Source organism: Hylaeus anthracinus, unplaced genomic scaffold, assembly GCF_026225885.1.
Source record: "Hylaeus anthracinus isolate JK02 unplaced genomic scaffold, UHH_iyHylAnth1.0_haploid 11989, whole genome shotgun sequence".
NCBI classification, from domain to species: domain Eukaryota; kingdom Metazoa; phylum Arthropoda; class Insecta; order Hymenoptera; family Colletidae; genus Hylaeus; species Hylaeus anthracinus.
In genome coordinates, this window is record NW_026534337.1 from 8,593,027 (window position 1) to 8,601,776 (window position 8,750).

At 47.0% G+C, this 8,750-nt stretch overlaps 2 protein-coding genes across 5 annotated transcripts in view; one reads left to right on the forward strand and one right to left on the reverse strand.

Moving 5' to 3' along the window:
* LOC128887441 (uncharacterized) overlaps nucleotides 1-8,750 on the reverse strand; it is a 118,385-nt gene that overhangs the window by 30,916 nt on the left and 78,719 nt on the right. The gene's annotated exons all lie outside the window — the stretch shown is intronic.
* The window catches only part of LOC128887437 (uncharacterized), a 143,217-nt gene that overhangs the window by 20,396 nt on the left and 114,071 nt on the right, over nucleotides 1-8,750 (forward strand). The window lies entirely within an intron of this gene.

The window sequence follows — 8,750 nt, forward strand, 5'->3', positions numbered from 1 at the left end:
AGTTCTCGAGGAACTTAGAGTCGCGATCGATGCAACACGAATAAATAAACAAATATTGTATAAAGACGTACGGCTAAAGGCGTATCCGTGGAGGTCGGGGTTGCGGAAAACCAAGAAAACCGACGCCACACCGAGTCCTCGAGGATCCAAGAGGCGCGGCTAGCCACGGCCACGAAAAGTTTCCCCGGTCACGTTCAACTTCCGCGCCGTTCGAAAAACCCCGCCACCCGAATTGGGTCACCGACCGCGACCCTCCTTCGCCGCCAGCATTCTCGATTACATCCCCGCGGCCGCCCTTCCGCGTCGCCACTGCCGACACCAAACTTTTTTACCCTCTTGCGGAACAATGCTGTCTCGAGCCTCGTGTCTTGCGCTCCTAAGCGTCGCGCGCCAACTGCGATCTCGCGGGCTCTTTCAATTTGAACTCGGATATCCTTTCGAGGACTCGGGTCCTTGGAATCCCTTGGATCCTGTTTCTGAAGTTTAGTGTCAAGTTTTCGGACCAAGGATGACACAGGGACACGGGTGCATATGAATTTTGGGGGAGAGGGGAACCGGAGTGAAAGATAAGACAAGACTTATTTATTGGACTTTCTGGAGCATTTTACTCACTGCGTCTCGACTCAATCGACTTTTCAGAGTAATTGTGTGGCAACTCCTCGAAGTTAGATGGGTTTATAAACTATCCCATCTTTTGCATAGCTTTACTATTACATTTAAAGGTTCCAATTCGTGTAATTATACTATGAATCAACGGTAAAAGTACAATAAGTAGAATCAGAAATGTATACGAGTCAAAACGCGTTAGCAAGTTGTTGACACCGTTCTTCTGTGCAGCTTAAATTTTATTTTTCTTCTATAATCGTGCAGTCGAGTCGGTAAAATTAAGTAGATATTTTTGGTTCTTATGGTCCGTGTTATATACTCGGTATACAGTGTCAAATAACTTGAAATGAAAAATAAAATTCTGTCCAATCTTCGTTCATCTACCATGAGATATTCATTTCCTACGTGTTTCCTCGGATGTTGTCTAAGGAGCTCGTGGATGATCCCGCGTATAAACTTTTACAACCGGACGAGACGATTTTCCGAAACCAGGACATTAAGTTCGCGAATTAGGTCGTCGACCAGAGTGCTCCGCGGCTAGTTACCTTCGAGGGAAAGTTTGAGAACTTCGTTCGGACTGAAGTCAGCGGACGAGGCAGACCACCATTCGTTTTGTTTAAATTCTTCAACCCGGATTGCTTGGAAGTCTCTAGACTGGTGACGCGAATGACTCTTTGTGAAAGCTGGCGTCACAGTGACGGATAGATTTTGATTGGAATTATAAAAACTCCTCAAAATTGATAAGTAGGAACGTTCGGTCACTGAAATTATTTACTAATTTCTTCGAACTTACATTCTGAGCATGAACATTTGTAGAATGAGAATTCTTTCTATTCAAGAAACTTTGTTCAGTTTTGCTCTAAGAAATAGGTTCTTCGTGTAATTATTCGCGACCATAACATCGTTAAATTCATGGCTTCGAAACTTCACGTACACTCTTGCCTGATGGTGTCACAAATCAAACCGCGCATTTGAATTCTTCGATTCCGGCTTTAATCTGATTTGTACGAACGAATTGGGGTGCTCTGATTCTGTTATTCGAAATTTGTTATCTGGATGAGAATGTTGCCCATCAAAGGCCCGCAACCTTTTTACTTTTGCCCTTGCTAAACCCCTTTGCGATAATTATATCTTCGAAATTCGTGTTATCAGACTATCCATGTTATCATAAATACAAATATATCATCTGGATTAAATGAAATCCTGTTACATGACGTTACAAGCTAAGTCTGATAATGATAAGGGTAACTACTGTATCGTTAACAAAATTGCGAAGAGAATTCCGCGCTTCTCGAAGGAAGCAAAATTCACGCTTCCCATTTGATCGAATCTTAGGTCAACTTCACCACCCGATGTCAGAAACTCGTAACCGTCCCGATATCGCGGAGAGAGGTGGTCTCCGTTTATCTCTAAAGCTAGGGCTCCACTCGAGAGTTTTACTCCTGAGAGCAACTCTTGAAGGCGAAACTCTCCAGTGGACACTAGACACAACAACCCTGCAACGCCTACAACCTCGTATTTGCTACTTTCTTCTATTTTCATACCACCGACATTCGATTTCTATCGAATCTTCCACCATAAACAACCGATTATACCGTACCGTTAGTTTCCCCAACGAGCAACGATCGCGACAAGCTGCAGAACACACGAATAAAATCAACGAGTCCAAGGGAAACACCGCCCTCGCAATTAGTGATCTCGCGACTTCCGGTCTGCCACGTTCTTTTCCCACCTGGTAGAAGATAATAGTCCGAAGGGGTTCGAGGGAGAACGGTCTTCCCCGAGTTAGCAGCGATCGATGAATCGAGCGCCGCGGTTGACACTCGAGCGTTAACGCACACCCTCGATCGATCGCGTTTCTTCTTTCGGTGGCACCTTTTCGTCGTAGGCTGGCGAGAAACAGCCGCGAAGTGTCGTCGCGACGCGGGAGACGATTATCGTCGCACTCGAGGAGATGCGATCGTCGACGGCGGGCAACGGCAAACCCAGGCGCGTCGGCGTCGCCGTCGCGAGAAACACCTCTGCACGCGGTGGAGACTTCCGGGTTCCTCGAGTTCGACGACGCGCGCGGTTTTTCCTCGTCGCGTTCGAGCAGACCGCCGCGAGACTTGATCACTGGGCCGTTTCGCAGTTTCAGCGATCGAACGCTGCCCCGAAACCAGGCGTTGAATTTTTCGGCGTTCGCTGCCTTTAGGCCCGCCGCGTTATATGCTTCTCCCTCCCACCTCAGGGGGCTTAAATTGACCCGTCCTTCTCGATCCACCCTCCTCCACCCCCGCGGCCCACTCTAACCGCCCCTTTTCCTGCTCTCCATAGCTGGCAACCAGCTCCCCCCTTCCACTATCCCGACCCCCCTCATCCCGCCAACCACCGTCACCACCCCCGGTACCCGCACCTCTCACGCCGCCGGTTGCCACAGCTTCCAACCTTTTTACCCCGTACTACCCTGCTTCCGCCTTCCCCCCATCCTCCATCGCCTCCTCTTCAACCCGCGGTCCCTCCCCCGAGCCACCACCTCTCTCTCACCCCCTTTTTATCCTGCTCTCCCTCACGCGCACCACTCATTATAGTTCCCTCCCTCTACTCACAACCGTCCTCCCTCACCCCTTTTACTCCTCTTCGCAGTCCGACTCAACCCGCTTCGTATCCCATTCCTCCCTCTCTGCACCCGCCAAACCCTCCCGCGCCACCCCATCCCGGCGCTCTTCTGGTCCCTTCTACACGCCACCACCCATCCACCCCCATCCTCCACTGCTCTACCGCAACCCCGGGAAAACCCTGGAAAATCCAGCAGCGCACACCTAACTTCACCCTGTATGTACTCGACCGTGTGTGTCTACGGGCGCGTCCGTGTGCGCCAGAGATCGCGTGCACGCCCGCACACGCGCGCGGACGCTTCCGCGATTGTACACGCGCGCCGGTGTAAGTTCCATACGCGTATCCGTGGGTACACCGTGTATAAGTGCACGGCCGCGGCCGTGAAGTACCCGGTGCTGCCTCGTGTTCGCTGGCACAGGCTACGCGATCGAGCTCGCGACAATCCGCGGGACGGTTAGGCGAAGTTTGATCGTTGTTGTCCCTCAGGATCGATCGAGTTTTGTGTACGTTTCGGAGCGCGGAACCTCCAAGAACGGGAGGAACGACGGAAACGGGGGGGGGGGGGGGCGGCGGCGGGGGCTCGGCGGACGTTATGATTTATTGGACGATAATTTTTACGAAGAAGCGGTTCGTTTGTTTGTTTTGGGAGGTTGAGTAAACGGGCTGGATTGTTTGTACGCGTTGCACTGTTGTGCGTTACGCGTGTTGGGTTTGAATTCCACCGCGATTCGGTTGAGCGTCTTTCTCAGGGTGGGGGGATTCGTGGCAATCATTTATCAGAAATTATATGTTTATGTAGAATTTGTGGATTAAAGGAGAGAGTAAGTTTTAGTTTGAGTGGCAACACCAACTCCATTTTAACTGAAGGTATATACAGTGGGTCGTTTTTTCTTCTAAAGTAATTATTGTTTACCTTGTAGTGCAATAATAACAGACCGTGTCACTTCGTAGAGTCAGGTTAATTGTTCATACCTGAATTTTCCTTCGCAACTCTAATCATTTTCCAAAGTTAGTTATACTCGAAGAGGTCTCATGTACAATAAATATAATAATTAACTCGAATCCACAGTTTGATAAGATTAAACGATACATGAGTCCCTCATCAGGGCAAGCTTGTATGCAATTGTGGAAAGCGATCGAAAAAAGCTCTCGGGTTACCTTTGTGTAACCATAGGTAGTGCAACTTTGTGTAACAATGGTTTGAACGATAATTCCAAGGTTTGCGCGCAAGACTTGCCCATATCGAATGCCCTGGAGTCATCGCATCGTGCTCATTCAACCGTATCCTACTGCGCGGACAAAGAAAGATCAATCCTGGAAGGAGATCCAGCCGTACTGGGTCAGGCGCTCCAGTCAGATCTCGTCAGGCTTACCGTCATCTGTGTTGATACAATTTTTATCGATGTCAATGTTGTTGCTAGTCAGAAAAAAGTTGTTTACTCATCATTCTCTTCCTTGTCTAATAATTTTCAACGTATTTAATTATGAATTCAATCTACATCCCCGCTCAGAAGTATGTGGACACTTCCTTACTCAAAATAAATATCTAATAATATTTGCGAATCTCTTAATATCAATTATATCATTTATGTTTCCATATGTTTGTGTTGCATTAGCGAATATAGTAAACTTCCTTTTACTAAACTCGGATACTATCAATTTCTTCATTGTATCCGAAGTAATATTATCTCACTTATTTTGTAATATTTCGCCAAAAATGTTTTCGCTATATTGAACATTCTTTCCGAACTTCACTATAAAATTGAATATGGCACTCAAAACATTCGATATTATCAAATGTTGTTAAGCACATATCCAATATACAATTTAGCAATAAAAGTTCTGTAGTAATAATTTACGATGTATATCAATTATTCATTGAAGATAGTAAGTGTCCACATATTTATGAACGAGAGTGTACATCTCTGGACGTTAGTTTCCATTTCAAGAATTGAGTCGTGTGCTGCAATAAGGAAGTAGCTCCATTTTTTAACGGTTTTGAGGTCAGAACATAATCACGGATCTAAAACATTCCTTTTTGTTGGTGGTACAATAAGGAGGAAAATTTGAAAAAAAAAAAAATGGGGCTACCTTCTTTTCGCAGCACAGCCCTCAATTATTTCTTAATGCCTTCTGGTACCACGCTTCATCAAGATTCGAGATCGTCAATCGAAGAATCCCCCTTGCACTCGATACTGTCCAACATTCCACTTACTAACAGTACCCCCTCTTTTAAATTTTTCTTTCACCTCACAATGACACTAAGAATTCGTAACGCACCTACAGATATTACGAACAAGTCCTTTCAGAGGCTTTACGCCACCTGAATTTCTCTAACCTATCGCTGGCACGATTGCTCGACTAATAAATATAAAGTACCTCGAGTCGCACACCGTACAGCTTGTCGTACGACTCCATCTCGTTGGACGGCAACGCGACGCAGCCATAAAATGACATTTCAATCATACTCCAGACTTTCCGTGGCATTTTGGTTGATACACCTGTTCGACCGATAACTGCAAAGTTGTGTAGGGTTGTTGTACAACTCGTAGCACGGCTCCGTCTTGTTGGACGGGAACGACGCAGCCATGAAATCGTACTTCAAAGCTCCAATCGTATCGTGGGCTTGATGGACGACAGGTTAGGAGCGTGTGCCGCTGTTTGACGATCAAAAGCTTCACCGTGCGATTTCAACTCCCCGGGAGTGTGAAAGTGTGTAAAGATTTTTTTTTTACAATAAGTGTACTACTTCGGAACTCGTCGGTCTGGATTACACCGGCGAGGAAAGAGAGGATATGTAACTCCGCGATTAAAGTTCCGAACTCGTACATTGGAGGACTTTTAACGAGGGAGGAGGGCAATGTTAGTTCGAGATTGCGATTGGATTCGTTTTCGATGGTACCTGCTGTTAAAAGATAATAAAAGACGGGAACTCTATATTGCAACGCTAATAAAAATCTTCTAGAACTAGTGGAAAAAATGATGATGTGATTGGGTTGTGGACGAAAATAATTTCAAAGTCCTTCGGATGCTCGCAGACCGTAAATGGACGAGCGCGATTCGAAGCAGCCGCGTTCAGACGCGATCGTTATCGTATTGGAAAGCGAGAACTCGAATCAGACTGGATGGTTCGAGTTTCTCTAACTAAGAGAAATTGGTGGCAAGACGTTTGGGGTTTCGTGGCCAATTAAGTCGAGTGTGAATTTGCACGCTTACTTTCGGCGCTGTCCATCGATAGACGCGGATGCGGTCCTCGCATTACGTATCCATTCGCTGGAAACAAGTTACTCCTGTCCCAGACCGCGCGATACTATTGGCGTTACCTAATATCCACTGTTAGGTATTTTAATAGCAATTAATTCCGAACCATTCGGCGTTTACGGTGCAAACAAAGTCGGTATTATTGTTAATCGATGCGTCGCTTTAGGCTCGATTAGGTTGAACGTTTCGGTCTGACGCGTGCCGAATTTCCGTGGCTGTCATCGTAACCGTGAAAAGTGCACGTGCTACGAGCTATAACGATTACCTCGAAACGATCCTCGCTATGCCTCTTTTCGTCCAGTAAAATGCACGCTCGCAAAAACGTACGTCTCGTTTCCGTGTCAGGGTCTGATACGTGTCTATCGCCGATAGGAATGGTAAGTAGCACCTCTAGCATTGATAACGACAGCTTTTAATTTCGTCACTTATTGCGATCGCGGCTCTCATTACCGGCTTTTTTTTGCCACCGTTTCGAGTTAATTTACGATTCATCTGTCGCTTGCCTCTCTCGCAGTCACCCAGCCATAAATCCGTCAATAAAGATACGCGGATCGAACCGGCGTTGATCGTAAAAAAGTAACCGACCATGATACATAGTACCAACGTTTCGTTAAAAAAAGTGACCTCGCGCACCTCGCTTACAAACCGATTTTCACCGTGGAAACTTGTTCACCGTGTTTTCCGCGGTCAGCACGGCACAGCCTTCCCGACGAGATGAATCGAGTATGTAGTCGACCGATGACGTATCGATCGGCGAGATTGTAATTCCTCGGTTAGGGGTCCCGGGCTAGTTTGCGCCTCGAAAGAGATTAATTAGGCACTTTTTTTTTAGGGAAACTATTAGCGATATTCGATTGTTTTTCGATAACTCGTCATGGTCGAGACACCCTCGGAATTATAGAGAGGAACTGATGCGTTAGAGATTTTTTGCTCAAGGTTCAAAGCACGCGTATTGTGACTCAAGGCAGAAACTGGTGAGGGGTGTCTCATCAGTTTTTCGAATTAGGGGGATAAGAATTCATCCAAGTTACTAGCTTCTGGAACTGAGGAGATACGGTTTAAGAATTCATTCAAGTCACCAGTTTTTGGAATTGGGGAGACAGTTTAAGGATTCACTCGAGTAACAAGTTCCATAAACTGATAGAGATATATTTTCGACGAGAACACAGTTTAATCCCTGCCACGAAGCCAAACTTCGCCGCCCCCATACTTTTAATTCCACGCAAACCAACCACTACACTCTCCCGATCGCTCGCGCTTAAGAGACACCAAGGGGAGGAAGCTTGTTTCGCAAACATCCGGGGCGAAATGCTCGCAAATAGCCGAGCACTCTCGCATTTCCCCTCTTTCCAGTCCCAACTGTACTAAACAGCGAAAGGGTTGTAAATAAACGATGCCTTCGATCGCGTCGAGCTCCCGACTCGCGAGGGCGAGTCTAAAAAAAAAAAAGAAAAAAAAAGAGGGAGCGACCGAGTTTTGTCGACGACCGCCATAGTCGAGCAATTCCGTAGCTAGGATTGCGTGCAATCTCTCGCAGGCAGATTTCTCTGGAAGCCATGGTTGAATCGTCAAGAAACCGTCGCGCAAGGGCCGCGTCGCGCGGCGCGATCTCGAAAGGGCTTTCGCGCTCCATTGTTCGTACGAGCGCGACCGTCATTCTCGTCGTTTCACGATAGTAATCGCGTTTTTCACCGGCTGATATCAGCGCGAGCGCGTAACTCGAACCGACGGGAAATAGGTCGAGGGAACGAGCTGCGTTCTTTCCGCGAGCCAATCGAGCGTGCTTCGCCGATGCGTTCTCGCGAACTTTTTTCTCCCGCCTCTCTCTCTCCCCCGTCCCAATGAACGAAACTTCAACCGCGTTCATCGACGACTCCTCGAGCGACGCTCGACGTCGCTCGTCGCTTTGCGTCGGTTTAATTAACTGGCTCCGGGAGATCGCCGTCGCTCCACGAGTACGTACGCTGACTGGAAATCGCGCGTATATGAACCGGCGCCGCCGCGATATTCCGTACACGGAGCCGCGTGAAAGAAACTTGTTGAAAGAATCGACTCCCAGAACGGAGGGAGAGATGCATGGTGTGCTCCAAAATGTAGGTATTGCGATTCGAAAGGATTCTGAGACTGAATGTATTTTTTTTTGCAATTAATAATAAAAATAAGAAAATTTAGAAGTAGGCTAGTTATTATTCAAATGTAGAGTGTCAAAATAAAACACGTGTACTGTGCGGAGATGACAAGTTGGTTACCAGGTCTGTTTGGTCACGGTGTAATTTCCTTGCTCA